Consider the following 23,884-nt stretch of genomic DNA (forward strand, 5'->3'; position numbering starts at 1 on the left):
ATTTTTAATCTCTTGCAGTACCACCACCACCCCAACAATCCTCTCCAACCGTACACACACACACGCACACTCCAGACTTGACACTTTCCTGCAGTCTGTATCCCATGTTCTACATTACCCATCCATAATTTCCTTTTCTACAAGAATGGATAACCAATTCTCAAGTCCATCATCTCACTATCTACAAGGACCACCTTCTCCACTAATTGTAAATCTCAATTGCAATGATTACTTTATTTGCTATCCTTACTAGATCTTTTATAATCTTATTGGGAACTTAAGACCAACAAATGATTTTGTTTTTCATTCTTTTCTCTTCACACCCAAATTTTTAGAATAAGTTTTTTATATATATATATATATATATCTCCCATTTATTCTCTTTAATTCTATAACCACCATCCTATCAAACCTAAATCCCAACACTTTACTGGAAACGTTCTCATAAATCAATCAACATCGTGTCACCAAATCCAATGAATGTTTTTCATTCTATGTATTCCTAGAATTATCAAAATTATTAAACATAAACAGCCTTATATAAATGTACAGCCCAGTGGCAATTTTAATGGCACAACACATTTTTGTATATCACTTTTTCTCAGAATGCTATATCCTTATTTTGTCCACTAAATCACAACTTTCATGGTCATCTCTTTTATACTGTTTTTCCAGGAATTGGGTTGGTGTCAAAATAATTGTCATTTTTGCCATTGAAAATAATAGCAAAAACCACAATTATTTTGGCACCAACCTAACATATAATGACTTCTACAATTTGAGTAAATATTGGCTGCTATGTTTACCATTCGTTGAGTTTTTTTGATTTCTGTGATACTGCAATTTCCTGATTTTCCTCCTATTCCAATGGGTCGTCCTCCTCTGTCTCCCTATAGACTCTTCCTCCTGTACTGGATCATTAATGGCCATAAAAGATAGAATTCCTTAGAGCTTTACCCCAAATTATCTTTTTCCCTTAGGCTAATCTTTCTACTTAGATGATATTATTTGCCCTAATAACTTCAGTTATGAACAAAATGCTATGAACATCAACATTTTAATGTCTAATCTGAACTTTCCTTCTGAGGCATCTCCATTTTGATGGCTTAGACGAATATTTACTTATTTTTAAAAGGCTTGTATCTACCTCCAGACCCCTTCCTTCTCTACAAATCTGGTCAAAGTATAATTGGGTAGAACTTCAAAAGAATGTTAGCTACATGCCTTTAAAAGGCTTAACGTATTTATAATTTTTGAATGACACATTTCCAATAATTTTAAAATGTAAGAAAATTTCAAAGAATTCTTAAAGCAATAATCATATATAGATACATTGTAAAAAGTTACCTAGTATAGTTTATGAAAACTTGGAACATCCTAGTCCTCATTATTATGTATTTGGCATACACAGACTGGAAAATAATAAAAAAATTAGACATATAGAAAAAATATGCTAAAGTGTACAACGTGCATTGTTAACTGAAAAAGCAGTGTTCAAATGAGTTTACGTTAATTATAAGAACAGTGAAATTTTCTGTACATACAAAGTGATATATAAATATAGCAGTGAAGAGAGAAATATGGTGATAGACAAAAGTAGATGATAGATACAAATCTGATTTAACAACTGTTTCTACATTTATGCATTGTACTCCTTACACCACTGTAGTCATTATACATTAGGTACTCCTTACACAGCTATAGTTTTTTTTTTTCCAATGAACACAGGAAAATCAGTCATTTACTTTTAATATAAAGCTATTTTGTTTGGGCAAAAGAATGTTACCCCTCAACTGAATACTCAATTTATAAAATGCATCAAGAAGTTAATGAGTTTTTACTTTGTGAAATATTTTTCTAATTTCTCTGTGGTTTAAAAGACAAATAAGAGAGGATCCTTTTCCTTTCCCTCTTGAACCAACACTGAAGAAGCAGTTTGTTTCTTTTAGACATGAATGTAGATCTGATGCCAAAAACTTTTGATTATTAATATGAATCAAATGTACCCTCAACAGTCAAAGGAACACTGCATTGTGAATATCAAAATAAAATAGTACTTTATTATATGCAGGCAATTATGAAATTGAAGATGACAACTCATTTATGTGTATGTGTCTGTAATATTTTTTGAGAAAAATCATTGCTTACTTTGTTAGAATCATTTTGACCGCTACCATATACAGTCTATATATGAAATTTTCTAAATTGGATTACTCATACTGACACATTGATATGTTTTAAAAATATTTTCTCATCCTTTGCCCTCTATTAATTTAATGAGATTTTCTAGTCTTCTGAAATTAACTAGTTGAGTATAATTTTAAATAATTCATTTCAAATTTACTCACAAAAGTCATAATTGTGACATTAACAGAGATGATCATAATAAAGGTGCTATGTTTGTGGGGGAATTTTCTTTTTTTTTTTTTTTGTCTTTCTTGAAAGATGACCAACTTCAGAAAAAAAGAATCAGGTACAGCTACCATAATCGCATGTATCCAGACATTCACAGTATGTTTACCCATGCTCCTTTCTATAGGCTCATTCAGACTAGCATTACTTGAAGCAAAAATCTGTATTCTGCATTGAAAGTCAGTGATAGGGAACTAATGTCAAATTTGGTCTAAATTCTCTTTTCTCTCTCTCTTTTATTTCTCCTCTTACTGCGTATATGACATGATTGAATGTTTTTCTTGATTTTGAATTAGCTTATGGGGATCTGCTCTTGGTTGTGTCATTCAATAATAAATGATAAAAAATATTCACCTACCTAGCACAAGAAGGACAAGCTTTACCCACAACAGTCACTGTTTATCCCTACTTGTGTTAAAATCCGATCTCTGAGCGCATCAGTGCTGTTATCATTCGTACTAATTATCTTATGTTGAATGCATTTTTAATGATTCCGGACTTTTCTTCTAAGCAGATGTTCCTTGAATAGTTTCACTTACTTTTTTCTAGTATTAGACTGCTTAAATAAGTTGGCACCAATTTGTTAGGTTATAAAACTGGGTACTTTGCTGGAACCAATTTTGTATTAGCATAAAACTTCAGCATACTCAGCCCTGAGTGTTTCCCCATGGAAAGGAAGTAGCCTTTCTTACCATTTTATTGCTTCATTCATCAGCGTTTTATTTGGAAACTGAAGTTTCTTTCCGTGAGTGTCTTTTTCTATGCTAATAAGCTACAAGCCAGTGTTGCCCAAGAATTGTGTAGCCCTTCAGGGTTAATTTCAGAAGCAAAGTAATTCAATTCCCCAGCAATTCCCTGGAAAAGATAAGTACAGGACAGGATTAGTGCAGACATAAAAGCAAGCTTTGAATATTCCTTCTGAGGTAGCTACTCACATATTTATCTCTACCCTTAAACCTTAATTACAAAGAATGTTAGAAATAATGGCAATATCATCATTTATACTTGTTGCTAGAATCACAGTATATACTCTGTAAAAGCTGTGTTGCGAGGTAACCCAAGTTGGTTCTTTACCTCAGAGGTGAGATAATTGTCTACCTACTCAAACTAATTATTGACCATTATATAATTTACACTTTAAAAGAAAATACAAAGTCTCACAATAGTCCACAATATTGATGAAAAATGCACCTATTTTCACCATTAACACCGTATCGAGTTTTTATGATTAAATTTAATATTATCTCCATCTCTTCCATATTTTCCTCTCTTTCATAATAACTAAAGTGGGATTATTAAGGTAAAAGAAATATTATACTCCTTGTAAATTTTATGAAATAAAGAGAGGGCCATTTGCCCTTTGATCTGTGGTCTCTCACATAGTGCCACTGTATTGTAGATACATCACATATACAGGCCAAACACTAGAAATAGTTTACTTCTATGTCACCTTTTACTATTACTACTTAAAATAAATGTGAAAATTTCATTAAGTAAGCTATATTTTCTTTTTACTGTGAAATAGTCCTATTTGTGTGTGTGTGTGCGTGCGTGTGTGTGTATGTATGTGTTGAAATTTTCCTTTCAGACATGAAGCATTATTTTTCAGATGACAGAAAAAAAAGTCAAAACCTCCAAACAAGGCACAAACTCCCTTTATGTCAGATTAAGATATCCATGAGAATATAGTTCTATTTAATACAATATTATAATAGTAAACTACACTTTAAGAAAATAATACATTATCACCTTTGACTTTAATGAGTCTAAAATGTGATGTTTGTTGAGGTATTAACTGTACCTCACTTCCAATATTCTAAAATTAACAGTGAATGTTCAATACAAATATGGCATAAAACAGATGTACCACCTCCCCTGGTCATCCTTCAGTGATCTCATCATTTGGTTTTCAAAACAATGATATCATAATATACACGTTTGATACAAGTGCCATCACAGATGTGGCATCACAAATCTGCCATGAGGACACTACCTACTTTTTTCTTCTATTCTTTAATACTGTCATATTATTCAAATAATTAAATCACATAAGAGCATATCTGCTTACAAATGAAGAGCATCTTTCTAACCCTCTCATATCATTTAAGTTAGATGTCTTATGTCTTTTAATTAAGCTGTAGGCTATTAGTCAATTGGACTTTTATCCAAAATTGGTAAGGGGAAACTTTTTTTAGAACCCTAATATTTTTAAAGTTTTACTACAGAGAATAAAAATATACAAAAGTGGGGAGAATAATGAAGCCCATGTACCCATAATCTAGTAAATTATTTTCTAATTGCTGCTGTAAAAAAATTACTACAAACTTCATGAGTTCGAACAACACAAATTTATTGGTCTCACTGGGCTAAAATTATAATGACAGCTACATTCCCATTGTGGATGCTCTAGAGGAGAGTCTGTTTTCTTGTCTTCCCAGCTGCTAGAGGCTCTCTGTATATTCTTTGGCTTACTGTGCTGTTTCTCAAACTGCAAAGCCAGCAAATGTCAGACCAAGTCCTCTTCCTGCTGCCATCTCCCTGGTGTTCTCCCTTCTGCCTTGGTCATCCACATAAAAAAGATCCTTATGATTACACTAGTCCTACAGAAGTCATCCAGGATAACCTCCCCCATTTCAAGGTCAGTTGATCAGTGAATTTTTATCTGGAACCTTAATTCACCCTTGCCATATAACAAAATATGTTTACCTTTTTCTGACATTAGGGCTTGGACATCTTTGGCAGGGGAAGGAGGGTCAGTTTTCTGCCTTCCATAGCTGTTATAATTACCAGCATTTTGAAATACTGTTTCATCTCTCCCTCTTATCCAAATCACAGACTTTTTTGTTTGTTTACTAGTTTTTTTAAATACATCTCATACTTCACATCACATCACCAATAAATATGTCTGTGTGTATCTCGATGGATAAGGACATTTGTTTAAACATAACCAAAGCAAAATAACACCTTAAAAAATAAACAATAATCCAATAATATCATTTAATACATTATTTCTAAGGCTTTCTAATTCTTTTACAAATGTCTTTTTTACAATTTTTGATGGAATAGGGACCAAAACAAGATTCACATATTTTAATTGGTTGCTGTGTCTCTTAAACCTCCTTTAATAGTTGATGCTACATAATTGTATATTCTAGAACTTTCTAAACTTTAAATTTGACTCATAACTTCATAGCATAGTTTAACGTGAATCTCTATACTTCATATTCTCTATAAACTGGTAGTTAGATTTAGGAATGTTTCCCCTAAGAATACATTATTATAGTGTGTGCATTTTATAGCGTATCACATTGGCTAATACATACTGGGTGATTTCCCCATTTTAGTGAATTTGAGAGCGATTATTCAGGAATTGTCATCTGTATTAGGGTTCTCTAGAAAAACAATTAATAGGATATATATATCCAGTTTATTATATATGTTATATATAATATATATACACATATATTATCTCTGTGTGTGTGTGTGTGTGTGTGTGTGTGTGTGTGTGTGTTTGTATATATATAGCAAACTTAGGAGCAAGGAAGCCAGTCTGAGCCCCAAAACTGAAGAACTTGGAGTTTGAGGTTCGACGGCAGGAAATATCCAGCACAGGAGAAAGATGTAGGCTGGAAGGTTAAGCCAGTCTAGTCTTTTAATGTTCTTCTGCCTGCTTTTATATTCGGGTTTCACTGACAACTGATTAGATGGTGCCCACCACATTAAGGATGGGTCTGCCTTTTCCAACCCACTGACTCAAATGTTAATCTCCTTAGGCAACACCCTCATAGACACACCCAGGATCAATACTTTGCATCCTTCAATCCAATCAAGTTGATACTCAATATTAACCATCACAAGTCCATCCCTTGTCAACTGGAACCCATACACATCTCCTCAGATCATACATAATCTTCAAAAAAGGTAATAATGTTATAATTATGCCTAACATAATGTATCATTCATACAAATGGAAAACACACCAATCCCCAAACTGAATGCTATTACATACAGTTAACAATAATTAAATACTGATATTAAGTCAATAAATCTTATGTCACATGATAAAGGAAAAAGGAAATAAAATGAAGATATTTTCTTAGCACAAGTGTACACATGCACAAACATGTTTTTCACAAAAGAAGGAAATACTTGTGACAGTTACAGTCCTTCTTTCTGTAGCTGTTCACACGGTCATAGCTGGTATTGATGTCTACCTTTTTCTACTACCCATTCTGTATTCCCTTTGCCTTCAGCAAGCACCTCAGCAGATCGTGACTTTTTTTCCCGGTGGAGTGACCCCAAAATGCTAAGCAATCTACTTCTAAGTATGAAGAGCACTGATAGTCCTTGGCATGAACTATTTAGAGAGTTATGAAAAATAAGTACATTTGACACTCCTGATTAACTGCTTGTGAGAGGCAAGGAGTTTAGTGACTCTATGCATAATACCTTTGACTATATGTGGAGAATCGAGGAACATAATGAAGTTGGTTGATTGCTCCTAAGTTCACTGGACAAAGTGATAAAAGGAAATGATGTACTCAGGGATTCTATCATTCTATCTCCCAGCTTCAGAAGCAGATACTGAGCCGCAAATCTGCTAAGATTGTCCTGAGTGACAGTCTTATCTCTTGCAGAGAATGAATTGAAATTGTCAAAAATCAAGGGCAGCTCTTATCACGCAAGTGGCTGCCCTGCAATGGAAGGCGCATGCACAGCCTCACCAGGTGTCTACTGTTAAACTGAGGCCAGTGATTGGAAAAGAATGGGACCCTGAAATGTGGAATGGGGATGTGTGGGAGGACCCCAGTGAAGCTGGGGACACTGAGTTTGTAAACTCTGATGAAATTTTTTTGCCAGAAGGAACAGTTTCCCCATCCCCAGTAGGGGCAACATTCCCTCCTGAACCCATGCTGCCATCAGCCTTTCTATCTTTGTCTGAGGATATAAACCCTGCGCTGCCTGAGGCAACAGTGATGGCCTCCCCTGAGGCAGTTGCCAGGCAAGATAATATTGATTCACTTCCGGAGTCACCCCCAACACCCTGTTTACTTCTAGACCTATAACTAGACTAAAGTCTGGGCATGGCCCTAGAGGTGAGGTTGAGAGTGTGGCCCATGAGGAGGTGCACTACACTCAAACTGCTTGAGTTTTCTAATTTACATATGCAGAAATCTGGAGAACAGGCATGGGAATGGATATTAAGGGTGTGGTTTAATGATGGAAAAACAGAGTTTGATCAGGCTGAATTTATTGATTTAAACCCACTGTGTAGGGGTTCTGCATTTAATATTGCAGCTTGGGAGTTAAAATTGGTTATAATAATTTATTTGCTTGGTTAGCTGAAATATGGATTAAAATGTGGCCCACTGCGAGTGAGCTGGAAATGCCTGCTCTCCCTTGGTTTAATGTAGAGGAAGGGATCCCAAGCCTTAGGGACATTGGGGTGGTGGGGATTAATCACTTTACACCTACTCATCTTAGCTGGGAGAGTTTGGAAGATATACCCTTGAAAAATGCCTTGTGAAATAGATTTGTGAGGGCAGCACTACATCTTTGAAGAGCCCCGTAATTCCTCTGTATGTCAGATCTAACAGTGGAAACCACAGTCACTCAACTACAAAATGTAAATACAATGGGAATAATTGGATCCTGAGGTAGCAGGGGCCAAGTGTCAGCACTCAACCATCAAATGCAAGGTGAGCATAGCTATGGGAATGGATAGCAGAGGCAGAGCAGCAATCAGAATAGTCTGACTTGTGTAGAGCCCTGACATTGTCTAATTAATCATGATGTTGCTAGAAGTGAAATTGATTGGAAACCTACTGCATTACTACTTATTTTATATAAGCAGAAAACTTCCAGGTTGAATAGACAAAATCATAATTTTAATTATAAAAACAGAATCACAGCCCATCAATCAAGTTCCAGACTTGAGCCAGTTTACAGACCCAGAACCCGTTGAATGAAGGGGAGGCTGGGTCCCCTCAAGGAAGGACCCCACTACAATACGAACAATTTATGCTGTTACTCTTTCTCCCATCCTTCCCCAAGGAGACCTCTGGCTTTTTACCAGGGTAACTGTGCACTGGGGAAAGGGAAATGATCAGACATTTATGGTACTACTAAACACTGGCTCTGAGCTGACATTGATTCCAGGGAAGCCAAAACGTCATTGTGGTCCTCCAGTTAAAGTAGGGCCTTATGGAGGTCAGACAATTAATGAAATTTTAGCTCAGGTCTGACTTACAGTGGGTCCCCAGGCTCATCCTATGCTAATTTCCTCAGTGGCAGTGGCAACCAAACCTTTTTGGATGTGAATCCACTAAGCTGGTGCATACCTAAAATAAACAATCCTCCTGTTCTTCATATTTGTCTCTCCAGTCCTCAGTTTCCACAACACTAGAATGCATAATTGGCATAGGCATACTTAGCAGCTGGTAGAACACCCACATTGGCTCCCTGACTGGTGGGGTGAGGACTATCATGGTGGGAAAGGCCAAATGGAAGCCATAGAGCTGCCTTTACCTAGAAAAATAGTAAATAATAAATAATATTGCATCTCTGGAGGGACTGAGATTCGTGCCATCATCAAGGATTCGAAAGATTCCCACCACGTCTCCATTCAACTCTCTTATTTGTACTGTTCAGAAGATAGATGGATCTTTGAGAATAACTGTGGATTATCGTAAGTTTAACCAAGTGGTGACTCCAGTTGCAACTGCTCTACCAGATGTGGTTTCACTGCTTAGGCAAATTAACACATCTCCTGATATCTGGTATGCAGTCATTGACTTGGCAAATGCCTTTTTTTCCATTCCTGTCCATAAGGCCCATCAGAAGCAATTTGCCTTCAGCTGGTAAGGTCAGGAATATACCTTTATCATCCTACCTCAGGAGTATATCAACTCTCTGGCTTTGTGTCATATTCAGAGATACCTCGATTGCTTTTCACTTGCAAAAGATACCACTGCAAGATAGATAGATAGATAGATAGATAGATAGATAGATAGATAGATAGATAGATAGACAGATAGATTGATTGATAGATAGATAGATAGATACAGATAGATAGATAGATAGATAGATAGATAGATAGATAGAAAGAAAGATATAGATAGATAGATACCTCCTATATGGGAGTTTGTTAAGGAGTATAACTCATACAATCACAAGGTCCCACAATAGGCCACCTGCAAGCTGAGGAGCAAGGAAGCTAGTCTAAGTCCCAAAGCTAAAGAACTTGGAATCCAATGTTCGAGGGCAAGAAGCATCCAGCACAGGAGAAAGATGTAGGCTGGGAGCCTAAGGCAGTTTAGTCTTTTCATGGTTTTCTGCCTGCTTTTATGTTCTGGCCATGGTGGCAGCAGATTAGATGGTGCCCACCTAAATTAAGGATGAATCTTTCTCAGCCCACTGATTCAAATGTTAATCTCCTTAGGCAACACCTTCACAGACACACCCAAGATCAATATTTTGCATCCTTCAAAGCAATCAAGTTGAATTCAGTATTAACCAACATATCATCCTAATCTATCCATTATAAAGTTCTGCACAGCCATTCACCTAATTACTTAAACAGTGGTCAATAATGGTTTCCTACCTATTTTGAGATTATCTTTCAGGAGCTTCCTTTAATATCATACTTCTTCAGTGCTCTATGAAAATTAAGGTACCCATATATCACAGGGATTTAACTATTGAGAACATGCATGTACATTGATAACCTGACCAACTCACCTGTCTACAGAAATATAAGGCTTTCTTAGCTTATGTCTCCACTATCTGCCATGTTGACATTAGTATTTTCATCTCTACAATTATGTTGAATGATATATGCTCAAAAAATCAAGTACAACAATGTGGCTGATTATCTTTACTAATGTTATAGTGTCAGAATTTCCATGTCGTGTGTGATTAAATATATAGTGAATTTTTGTGGTTTTTAACAGAATTTCCATAGACACTGGATACAAACAGTTCCCTAGACAAATATTACCCTTATTTATAATATATTATTTAATCTCCTTTTAAGATGTCATTTTCATTTCCCTTATTTAAGAAAAGTGGGGAATGACTATGTGTTTTTTCTCATTTCTACCTAAAATAGATTAAGATCTTTTACTATATACCAACAGTTCCAGTCATATATTCTAATTATTTCATTGACATAAGTACTATACATTAAGTTGTATAATTAGGACATGTAATTAAATAAAAGTTGAGATGCATAATTAGCATCCAGAATATCTATGTTTATGCATTACTTTTGCTAACAAATGTAATGATAAATCATTTTTATAAAAATATTGGAGTTTTAAAAGTCTTATGCTTTGGACACTAATCACTTCATGAGTTTAGTCATCAAATCTATGTTTCAAACTGCCTCAGGGAGAAACAGATTTGTCATTTCATTTTATAAGAGTACTCCTAAGCAGGAATGTATTAATGCAATATTTAATCTTACAATATTTTTATGAACATGTGATAATAGTCCTTGGAGAATTGTTATATTTTGCTCTCCCATTCTTCAGTCTTAATTACAGATGCTATAATCTATAAGGTCACTAATCAAACATTTTCAATAAAAATTTTCAAATCTATTCGGTGAATAAATTACTTTTAATAATTATTTATATGAAGAAAGAATAAGCCATATTTTAACTACATATTCCAAACATTGGAAACAAAATTTACCCATGTGCAAGTTCACAATTAATAAGTAAAGCATTTTTGACTGATGTTTTATGAATCTTTCAAATGTCCATACTTAGTATGTTTTCTATTTGAATATTGTCTTAGTCTGTTTTGTGCTGCCACAACAGAATACCTGAGACTGAGTAATTTTTAATAAACAGAAACTTATTTTCTCCCAGTTCTATAGGCTTGGAATTCCAGGAACAAGGCAACAGCGTCCGGTGAGGGCAGTATAATTGTGTCATCACATGGCAGAAGGCAGAAGAGCAAAGAGACAAAAGAGGGCCAAATTCACCCTTTTATGAGGCATTCATTTCCCCCATGAGGGTAGAACACATGCCTTACTACCTCCCAAAGGCCCCACAGCCTAGCACCTCCACACTGGCAACAAAACTTCAACATAAGTTTTGGAGGGGACAAACATTCAAACCATTAACAACCTTGTATTATTCATTTCAGAAATATTGTAGAAGTCATATTTCATTCTTTGTGAATATGAACTACTTCAAAGGTTCTCTTTATCACAGCTCATTTAAGTACATGTAATACTGTACTTGATACTTTTTCTATGACATTTGCTTTGTTCTAACATTAGCAATCATTCCTTTCTACTGATTTATAAATTTCCTAAGAGCTTCCGTATTATTCTGTTTTGAAAGACTCTAAGTATAGTATGTGTCCAGAACATAATATGAAAGGAAGCTTATGACGTTGATTTTTTAAAACAAGAAATAGTCCAAATAAGGCAATTGACGAAAGGCATTTTAAAATCAACATTTTAATAGATTTATTATTAAATTCCACAAAATTCTCAATTTCTTTATTTTCTTTCTCTGTATCTGTCTCTCTCCTCTCCCCTTTCTGTCTCCCTCTTTCTCTCTCCTCTTTCTGTCTCCCCCATCTCTCTCTCTCTTTCTGTCTCCTCTCTCTATCTCTCTCTGTCTCTCTCTCTCTCTCTCTCTTTTCCTCCTCTCCCCATCTCCCCACCTCCCCACCTCCCCACCGCCCAGAGAAAACACTCTAAAGAAAGAAAGGGACTGAGGAACATAATCTACTTAATAGCAAGCTGAGAAGGCTCTGTTTATATTCTGTGACTCAGTTCTGTATACACTTTCACCACCTTCAATTACTCTCTGAACATAGTCTCTATTTGCAGTCATCTTAAGTCAAGCTGGACTGTGCTTACAAAACTAACTGTAATACTGTTTCCTGAAATACAGTTTCAACTCCAGAATAAATTATTCTTGTTCTCATCCCATTTTATATTCTCCCTTCGCTTATCACCATGTAAAATTATCTTGCCACTTTTTGCTTGTTTTATAGCAGTTTAGTAGTTTACTTACTCACACTCAGTGTCCTCCACATTCCCACAGCTCCCTACCTGCTCCATCAAATTTTCATGAGAACAGAGACTGTCCATCTCATTTTCTCCTGCATCACCAGTCTTTGAAGCAATGCTTAACACAAAGAACCTGCTCAGTAAACATTTTCTCATAGCTTGGTCCCTGAGATTTCTGCATATTTAGCTTTTTGTATTTTCATTGGTATTGTGTTTGGTAGTGTTTTTTTTTTTAATTTCCATTTTTATTTTAGATTCAGAAGGCACATGTGCAGATTTGTTACAAGGATACATTGCATGGTGCTGAGCTTTGGGCTTGTGTTGATACCACACCCCAGGTAAAGAACATAATACCCGATAGGAAGTTTTTCAGCCTTTGTCCCTTCCCTTTCAGAGTCTCCCATGCCTATTATTCCCATCTATGTCTGTGTAAACCCAAGATTTAGCTCCCACTTATAAATAAGAACATGAAATATTTGCTTTTCTCTTTCTGCTTTGGTTTGCTTATAGGAATGGCCTCTAGCTGCATCCACGTTCCTGCAAAGGACATGACTTCTTAATGGCTATAGAGTATTCCTTGGTGTATATATACCACATTTTTTTAAAACAATCCACTGTTGATGAACACCGAGGTTAATTCCCTGTTCTTGCTATTGAGAATAATGCCACAATAAGCATAGGAGTGCATGTGTCTTTTTGGTAGAACAATATTATTTCAAGTGTATAAAATGAGTAATGGGATTGCTGTTGTGTGTCGTAAGTTAAATGAAGTGTATTTTGACTACATTTCAAAAATAGTCAAGTTATAGTACAATTGGCATTATTGCTCTTTATATTTTTCTGTTTGTTCTTTTCAGGCAGAGGTTTCTTAGCATATTAGTAATGAGCATTTTCTGAGCTACTTCTAACTCTCAATGTAGCATGTTGTCCTGTTAAATAATTTCGAGCATGCCTAACCATTCATTGTCTTTAAATTGCAGGTATAAACTCTGTAAAATTATAAATTGAATGACTTTTATTTGTTCAATCCTTTATTTTGCTTATCAAGTCTATCTAAAACTATTTTGAGATGTTGACTCCTAATATGTAGCTCTATTAAATGCACAAGATTGTATTTTAGTACATATAAAAATATATATGAATAACTTATTAAACAAGCATTTTCTGGAGCACATTATTTTTTCTAACTGAGAAAGATATACTATATTCATGGATGGAAAGAAGAAAAATTAAGAATACCTTTTCATTCTCATGAATTACAGGTGTAAGATTCAAATAAAATACAAATGAGGTTGCTTTTGTAACTTGTCAAAATTATTCTAGATTTCATTTGAAAAAACAGAGATTAGATAAGACTATTTAAAAGAAATTAATAATATGAAACTTTTCTACCAAAAATTAATAATACTCTACAATAATGTATATTGCATGAAATGCACAAGAAATCTATTTTATCTTATGTAATATTGTATAAATAAATATTGTATGTGTTTACAAAAATCGTATTTTAAAAATACAGTATAAGAATTATCTATTAGGTCAATGGAAGATAATAAATACCCTAGACACTAATCTTAATATAATCCAAAATCATTTAGAAATCCATGTATTTAAAAACCTGATGAAATATACACTGATTTATTGGTATCTATTTTTCTGTCTCCCTTCAGAAAGATATTATTCTGTCCTTTGGTTATATTATGCCCTTAACAGCTTATATATTCTAATTCAGTTGCTTTCTGCATTCTTTCACAGTACCAGTTCTGTTCCTAGAACAACAAACCAACTAGCCAACTAATTACTTTAATTTTTTTAATATGGTAATGATCTTTGCATCGAGGAAAACTGAATTAAAAATTAAGTGGATTTACAAAGAACTTGCAGTATTTATTCTCATTGCAAATGTGGGAATGTTTCTGTTTTAAAAACAAAATCAATATCAGGGCACCATCCACTACTGAAAGTATTTTTTTTTTTTTTTTTTTTTTTTTTTTGAGATGGAGCCTCGCGCTGTCGCCCAGGCTGGAGTGCAATGGCGCGATCTCGGCTCACTGCAAGCTCCGCCTCCCGGGTTCACGCCAGTCTCCTGCCTCAGCCTCCTGAGTAGCTGGGACTACAGGCGCCCACCACCGCGCCCGGCTAATTTTTTTTTGTATTTTTAGTAGAGACGGGGTTTCACTGTGGTCTCGATCTCCTGACCTTGTGATCCGCCCGCCTCGGCCTCCCAAAGGGCTGGGATTACAGGCGTGAGCCACCGTGCCCGGCCTACTGAAAGTATTAAAAAGCAGTTCATTTCCCTACTGTTGATATTTTTTGTAAAAATTTATTGTTTGTGTATTTCTACAATATTAAGAATGCAAGTACTTTTTTAAAAAGTGTGTTTCCTGGTGCTAGACCTGAAGAAATACTTATCCTTTCACTTGAAAGCCCTTCTTTGGTATGAAGACATCTATCATGGTCCCAGGAATTTTGGGGGTTAAGCATCATAGCTTCCAGTTTCCATAATTATATGGTTTCTAAAACAGATAGCTCCAGCATGGCAGAATTCATTTAGAGGCTCTGCAAATTGTTGCCATGTCTTCCAAATTTTTCAGTTATTCTCGTGTCCCAGTGTACTTTACTTTGTAAAGTAACAGAGATCTATGGCTTTTAAACTTTTTCAACATAACCTGCAGTAAAAAAAAAAAATACATTTTTCATCCTAATTCAGTACATAGTATTTATTGAGCACGCTTCATGTGCTATGCAACTTTCTACGTCTATGTACTGGGTATTCAGAAGTAATTGGTATAATAAAAAATACTTATTTCCTTGGAACTGATAATCACACACAGATACACACAAGTATACACAATTATTTCTTTATACCCATTGCATGAACAATGTTCCCTTGTTCTTTTTATTCCATTCTATCCTTTTCTATTTTTTTTAGTTAAATAAAAATAAAACACTTTTCTCTTTAGGATCCACAAAGTGATTCAAACCTCACTAATGGATCTTGACTCCAGCTTTGAAAAACCCTGACATAGAGCTATTGCATACTGTTAACATTCTCATTAAAACAACCTAGAGTTTAATGTTTTTTAAAATTCTTGTTTAATTGTTGGTTTCTCTCATCAACTTCTTCTATCACCAACATTTTCACTGAACTGCTTTTGAGATAGGACTTTCTGAATCTGTGTTTATGTAACTTGTTTTTAATCTAAATGGAGAATCTTTTATTTATTTCTGTCAAATTCTTCTTTATTGGTTTCAGTCCATCATTCTAGTACATCAAGATTTGTGAACCATGCCACTGTCATGAAATATATTAGATAATCCTCCTAAATCTGTGTCATCCACAAATATGAAAAAGGTGGCTTCTATGTTATGATCCAAGTGACTGATAAGAAATACAGAAATTTGCAATATTTTTCTTTAGAGACCTATCTTGTGAACATTGGTTTATCAATCTACATTTTAGAGTTATATTTGCATATCAAAAATGAGTTCCCTTAATTATCCTATGATCCTGTCTTAATTTTCTCATACAAAAGAATCCTAACAGACTCTTAACAATGTTACTATATTCTTGATTTTTCTTTCCCTGAGATATCAATACCTCATTTATGAATACAGCTAAGTTTCTGATTATCCCAGCCCCATCCTTTCACAATAATAGCCTTCAGTTTACAAGTTCAGCATCAGAGCAAATGAAACTCTGATATCACAGCACATTAAGTTATTCTCAGAACTAAGGGATGGCTTAAAATTACCAGTCTCTCTGATGTGTATGCTGCAGGGATACGCAATATTCTTAGTGATCATAGTATCACTCAACTATTTCTCCTCAACTATTAGTGATTTCCAACCGATAAGGATTCTGTCTTAGTCACAATGTCTTAATGTCTGTGACAGCTCCTGAATGGGACTAAATTCTAGTTAGCTAAGGCTAAATACTCTTCATCTAGTTCAAAGATCTCAATTTTTCTGGGGAAAGCATGTTTCTTTGGATGTAATTTGCATTCACCTGATGAAATGTTATTAATAGGATGCATTAAAAGGATGATAGTAACGGGATGGTTTCCTTAGATAAGAATATAGGGCAAGGAATTAACCAGTTCTGAGTATGAATCCCTATTTTAATCACAAATGTAATGCAGTACTTTTGGCAATATCATTAACCTTTCTAAGTCTCTGTGCCCTTTTTTGCCAGAGATAGGAGTGCAAACCTCACTTAAAAACAAGGTTCTTGAAAGAATAGATTATGTAGTAAAGAGCACGTTCTATGTAATCACTGAATAATAAGCATAATTATTGATTGGTATATGAGCATTATTTTTAAAATGCATTACTTTTTAATAGAAATGTTGAATTATGATTATAATCGGGGGAGGGTGGGAACCTTTATTCTTATAGAATTCTTGCTAGTGATACCATCTCCTTTCACCTCTATATAAGATACTTTCATCCCTCAATTTTGTCAGTCTTCTCAACCTTGCCAGAGCAGAGAGCATATGGGCATTTTATTATTATAGGCATTTATATGCAATGCCTGATAACCACTAGCATTAGCTCTCTTTGAGTTTTGGCAAATCATTCATCTCTCCAAGCCCAATTTTTCTCATTTGTAAAACAACAAACTTTTACTTTGAGGCAGTTTTATAAACAATTATGGATAATATATGTAAAATACCACAATAATTGGCACATATTGAACACTGAGTAAATGGTGACTGTTATTATTTCTAGATGTTTTTCCTATTCAATTAAAGAATGTGATCCCTAATACACGAGAAAGGGGAAAATGCATCTTTAGACATTCTTATCTTCTTTCCACCAGGAATATTCTTCTGTCCTCTCACAAAATTATAATTACCTTTCCTCTCTAAGCAACTAACTAATACATCTAGATGAACAGCCAAATTCCCAGTGAGGAGGAAAGTACCATTAAATTAAATGGTCTTGGTCAACTAAAGCTGTCTCTGTACAGATTTTAGGTTTGGTCTAAAGGTTTACGTAGTAATCTGTAACCTAACTTGATCTGTAGACAGACCCACAGCAGCTAAACTTCAGGCAACCACAGGCAGCCAACTGTTGAAACCAGGTTCAAATAAAGCAAAGGCTCAGATGTAACGAGTCCAGCTGTTTCTGCACCTTGGTTTTGCTGTCTGTTTGTCACCTTCCTTTCTCTGTTCATAAGTGTTATCCGACCATGTGGCAGTCCCAGAGTCACTCTGATCCTACTATAGTTCTGGGGGCTGCACGATTTGTGAATTGTTCTTTGCTCAGTTAAACTCTATTAAATTTAATTTACCTAAAGTTTTTTCTTCTTTTATAGTGCAGAGCTAATACTTCTGCCATAGTAGCAGAGAAGACATTTTACTAGGAATAGTTGAGAAGTTTAGTAATTAATAGTAGAGCGTTTTCAAGCAGGGAGACACAGCTGGGTTTGGAATTAACCCTTGCTTAGTCACAATGTGAAAGTTACTGAACCTTGCTTATTATGTCTTCTATCAAATATGCATAATAGTATTTCTTTGAGTATACAGTGGTATAAATGAGAAATGTTTAAAATTTCAGTGCTTAGTACATTGGCAGGCAGTAAATTACTGATAAATGGAAGCTCATTGTTATTTCTTCTAGTACTCCATTTAAAACTTACTTTCATGTTCCAATAGTCTTAATTGATGGTGGAGGTCAAAACTGTTTTACCTTTAGAGTGTGAATTTTAGTATTTATTGATCAACATTTTCAAATAAGACCATTTAGATGCCCTGTAGTGTTTCTTATAAATTAGCCATGTAAAGCTTGATATTTTTGTAAAGCTGCCAAGGGTTTCACCTGAACACAGGATTTATATAACTACTAAGAAAGATGAATTATAATTCTGAGAGATAACTAATATCCATCAGCAATTTTAGTCATGATGAAGGCCATCAATAAATCTTGCCATCGTTTTGCTGCTCTTGTTGATGTGGTTATCACTGAATGGTCTATCATTTCATATCCTGACTCCTAGATTAAATCTAATTTCTGGTGTCATCCCTGCATACTTCAGTGGCATTTCATGCAAATCCATAGGAATGTACAAGATGGTAGACATAATTTGGAGATACTTCCTGGTCTCGATTGCAATATGTGAAGACACTTTCCAGTTCTCTGGTTGGGAAGACAAGTGTAGGGATTCTGGGTCCTTGATTCAGATTAGTAAGATAATGTGCTGGTTCTGTTTAACTTCCTTTTCTCCTATAGCATTTTAGAAATCTCAAAATATATCCTAAATATATTATCCTCCTACCTGTACTGGGTACCTCTAAAGGGGAAAATACATTTTCTAGTCTATAAAATCCCATTTAATCCATCTTGAAGGTATTCATAGAGAACAAGATTAACTTATTTGAACAGCTGGGAAAGTGGGCCTAAAAATACAATTATCTATCTACAAAATAAGCGTTCATTACAAATCTGTGCTTCACACACATTGTACTAGAGCTAAGGAGACATTGGCCCTGCTTTCCAAGGGATCTCTTGGTGAGGAAATGGGGACAGGCACATATGTAAATAATTAAGCAGAATGTAATGCTTATTATGCCACGGTTAGAGAAACCCTATTGAAAGCAAGGGAACACAACTCACATCTATTTAAGGCTTCCTCAAACTGGTAATATTTGAGTCATCAGAAGAGTTGAATTAGGATAAAGAGCAGGTAGAGAATCTCAACTAAAGAGAAAGAGAGGAGAGAATTACAGGAGAGAGAGAAGAGGAGGGAAGGAGAGGAGAAGAGAAGGAACAAATAGAGAAATTGCCCAGGTAGCAGTCCCTGGACATTAAACATCCTACCAGTACTGATCCTGATGAGATTCTAGAGGTAACAGATTATTGGTAGAAATAACTAGACCTTAAATACAAAAATCAATATTTCAGTCATTCAGATATATTTTGAAACACTCAGTTCTTACCTACAAGAAAATAAAAATAGTAGTTATTTTCCAAGATTAATATGTGAAATTTTAGAAATTCTATCCCAAATACTATTATTATTCCAATAAAAAATGGAAACGATATGTTATAAACAAAATCATGGGTTACTTATGTAAGTGAAACATCTGAAACTCTTCTAAGAATTTTTATCATTTTTCTAGCTGGTAATAATCTACCTTTTGAAATTTTATTTCTGTGATTTAGGTAAACCTACACTGATACAGATAATCTCATAAACTATATTATCAACCACATTTGCTAGATTGAACTAGAAGTATGGAAAGAAAAATTGTACTATAGTAACTTTATACTTCTAAAATTATTTGTAAGGGAAAGATATGAAATTTATTCAGTTTTATATAAGTATTTAATTAGTTAATGTTGTATAGTGTTTTGAACTTAAAAGTTTAAGTCTAACATTCAGCTCAACACTTGATTGTTAAGAAAGTGTTAATATGCTTTTATCTATGCAGTTAACACAGTTGTGCCATTTGCAAGTAATTTACCTTAAGAGATATTACTGAATCTTTAAAAATAATAAGAATTAAGCATAATAATACATGTTTACATTAAATTCCTATTTAATCAGAAAGATTCAATTTACAAAGACAGTTTAGAAGCAAGTCATCATGTCTAAATGGTCCAGTTGGTTATTTCCATTCGTTCTTCACCTTGAAAGCTAAATTAACTACATCATAAAATAGGGTTTTATACATTACCAAAAATATTTCGAGTTATACTCTGAAGCAAAGATTAGCCTTTAAGGTCATTTTTCTGCTTTATCTTAATTGGCTAGCGGTTTCCCCTAAGTTCTAGCTAATTGATATAGAAATAAGTCACAAGTCTATTTTACTCTGAGATAGAAGGTCAGCATGCATCCAATAGTAATATGCTATTCTTTTTCTGCCATAAGTTTTATAGATAATTATCTTTCTTAAAGTCAGCAGACTACAGGCTCAAACATGACAGTGGATTAATAGTATCATATTAATTGTAATGATTGAACTCATTTTCCCTGGTGTTCCTGTGCATACTGATCACGACAAATGGCAGGCAAACATTTACACAGATTGATTGAGAATTCAAATTTAAATGTATCAATACTTATTGTTTTAGTTATTTTGACTTGTTGAATAAGAACAAGCACGTTAATAGTATTTACAGAGGAAAAATAAGCTTCATAGAAACCAGGCATCAAGCAGAAACGTTAAGATTAATGTGTCAGATTGACCAAGGTAAGGAGAATCAGGGAGCCCAGCAATGGAAAAGACCTTTCTTTTCTGTGAAAACAAGACAGTGGACTGGGGACTCCAAGACATAACTATGAGCACTGCCCTCAAGCCTTCCCAGTCTCTTACTAATGTAAATATAATATTTTTGTTTCCCATAATAGAAGAGAGAGCAGATAGTTTCAGGAGGAGAAAATGCACAGAAAACAACAGTGCACACTATAAGAACATGTTCAAATTACAAAATATAAAGTAAACTCATTAAGGAAATTTTCTGGGCCGGGAATAGTAACTCACACCTGTAATCCCAGCACTTTGGGAGGCCAAGGCAGGTGGATCACCTGAGGTCAGGAGTTTGAGACCAGCCAGGCCAACATGGTGAAACCCTGTCTCTTCTAAAAATACAAAAATTAGCCTGGCGTGGTGGCGCATTTCTGTAATCCTAGCTACTCGGGAGGCTGAGGCAGGAGAATCACTTGAACCAGGGAGGTGGAGGTTGTGATGAGCCAAGATTGTGCCACCGCACTCCAGCCTGGATGACAGGGCAATACTCCATCTAAAAGAAAATAAAATTTCCTGTGATGGAAATTAAGGAAATTAACTAATTTAAAAAATTATACTCTCCTCTTATGAATTGAGTTAAACCAAAAAAATTTTCAAGAAAAATAATAAAAATCAAATACAAGCAAAAAATATCTCAAAATTGACAGTGCTTTATCATTATCTAGCAATATAACAAAGTATAAATGTTTTAAAGAAAATGTTAAAATTGGAACATTCTTGATAATGGAAAAATTATAGGGATAAGTATATAACGGTTTTCATAATGCAGATGCACACTGTGAAAAATGAAGGTAAGGCACATGTATGAAAAGTAAACAGCAAGTCCTCAGAAAGGGATTCAGCACACAATGCTCCCCGAACTCCATCTAGAAGCACGGGACCAGCTCATTCCAAAACCAAAATTGTGGCCATTTAGTGCTGCTCACCCATGTCTTAGCATTCTCTTCTTTCTCTAAAATATTCACTTTCCTCAGTTTTTTTATTTTTTATACTTTTTTGGAACTTTGAGAACTAAGGTTCAAATCTCTTCTGTGACACACAGAGACGTCTTGATATTACATTTATGCACCACTGTTCTTCCCCCATAAACAAAAATAAAACCAAAAATAACAGTTTCACATAAAAGCATTTTGTTTTAACTTGCAGTAGCAAGAATAGAGGTAAATGTGATGATCAGGGGCACAGACTGTGTGGCCACATTGCCTGGGCTCCAGTCAGGCTCCCCAATTACCAACTCACAGCCTTTAGGCAGGTCGTGCCACTTTCTCTAAAGTTGATAATCCTAGGACCTATTTTGTGTGCTTCTCAGTGAAATTCATTGTGAGGTGCTTATCATGATTCTTGCCTCATATACGACTCATGTATTTTTAATAAATAGCCTAGGCTTGTGGAAAATAAGAAGTAATGTTAATCTCTCTCACACAGCCAGAAGAGGAAAAAAAATCAGTTGTGACATATCACTTCGTAATATTTCCTGGTTACAACGAGTATTCTTCTACATATTTTTAGAATGCCAAATGGAACTATTTGGCTCCTTGAAAAACATAAAATTAAATGTTACCTGGAGACTTAGAGAATAAAAGTTGTACATGGACATATTTGTTGGAATGTCTAGCTCTGACAAATCAAGCATCAATATTCAATCTAAACACAAATACATTTTTATTTTAATTATTTAATTGAGAATTTTCCAAGGAACTTTCCTGTCTTCTATAAATGGAACACAGTAACAAAAATTTTGTGTTTTTTCCTTATAATCCAGATTATTATTATAACATCAGGTTTTGTATTGAATTTTACAGCAGTAAGGGCTGCAAAACATATTAAATTGTTTAGAGCTCTTGATACTGCATTAATTGTTTATTCTTTTTGTTTGTTTGTTTCGTTTCTTGAGATGGAGTTTCGCTCTTGTTGCCCAGGCTGGAGTGCAATGGCGCCATCTCAATCTCGGCTCACTGCAACCTCCACCTCCCAGGTTCAAGTGGTTCTACTGCCTCAACCTCCCATGTAGCTGGGATTACAGGCATGCACCACCGTGCCTGGCTAATTTTTATATTTTTAGTAGAGATGGGGTTTCACCATGTTTGCCAGACTGGTCTCAAACTCCTGACTTCAAGCGATTCGCTCACCCCGGCCTCCCAAAGTGCTGGGATTACAGGCATGAGCCACCGCGCCTGGCCGTTTATTCTTTTTTTAATGATTATTTTCCTTGTTGTCTCTCAACAGTCCTCTGATACAAATAACAGTGTAAAAATCCCTCATCCTCTTTCAAGTTTGCTACTTTCCAATTTCATGTGCATTAAAACCAAGGAATGATGCATTTTTAAATTGTATGTAATAGAATAGTATATAGATCTGATTAAAGTGCTGCGGGAATTTTTAATGAGGTAAGGACATTAGCTTAATGTATTAACTCTGATATCTAGATGGCTGGCAAGAGACCTACGCATTCTCTTCAGTTGGGTAGTTAGCTGATTTAGTTCCCTGGAAAACTGAGCCTACCATCTTACATGCTAACATGTGATGAGGAGTAAATTCCAAGGGAAGGAAGATTGAGAAGAGGAAGGGCAGCTAGGAAAGGATGGTTTCCTATGAATAACTCTGTCTCCAAAGGATCTGTTCAGAGAAAGGATGGTCAAATAATTTTCTCATTGGCTTCTGTCTTCCACTGATGAACATTTGCTTCACACAGTGTCAATTCCTTCATACTTATCCGTCGTGCCATCCTCTCAGATAAGTTATCAGGGGCATCTGGTTCCAAGACAGCCATGGTAGCACCCAAAGTATAAGCCACAAGGTGCAGGGAATGTCACCAAGTGGGTGCAAACTGGCATTCTTCTCTGCTAGCAGCTTGCAGCCTCCAGGACCAGGTCTGGCAAGCTAATATACTTGTGTGAGCTCACAGCGGCCCTCTGCTCCTTTCTTGACTCCATGGGAATAGAGACTCTCCAGAGCAGTAGGCCAAAGTACCTTGAACAAGGCATGTGGCAGCTTACCATTGGGTTGTGTCCCTGAGAGATATGAGGGTCTGGGACCAACTACTGCAGAAGGCCAGGCCAGCCAAGTAGGCCAGGGGTCACAGAGAACTGGCCGCTCTGAGAGGTAGACACTGCACACCAGTGGCCTGCTTCCAATGATGGCAGAAAGCCACTCTTGGGCCCAGCTCCTGCTACTAGGTGAT

General features: G+C 35.4%; 1 pseudogene; it reads right to left on the reverse strand.

Moving 5' to 3' along the window:
• LOC100998723 overlaps nucleotides 1–23,473 on the reverse strand; it is a 38,093-nt pseudogene extending 14,620 nt beyond the window's left edge.
• Nucleotides 23,474–23,884: the final 411 nt, after the last annotated feature.

Source organism: Papio anubis, chromosome 5 (genome assembly GCF_008728515.1).
Source record: "Papio anubis isolate 15944 chromosome 5, Panubis1.0, whole genome shotgun sequence".
NCBI classification, from domain to species: Eukaryota; Metazoa; Chordata; class Mammalia; order Primates; family Cercopithecidae; genus Papio; species Papio anubis.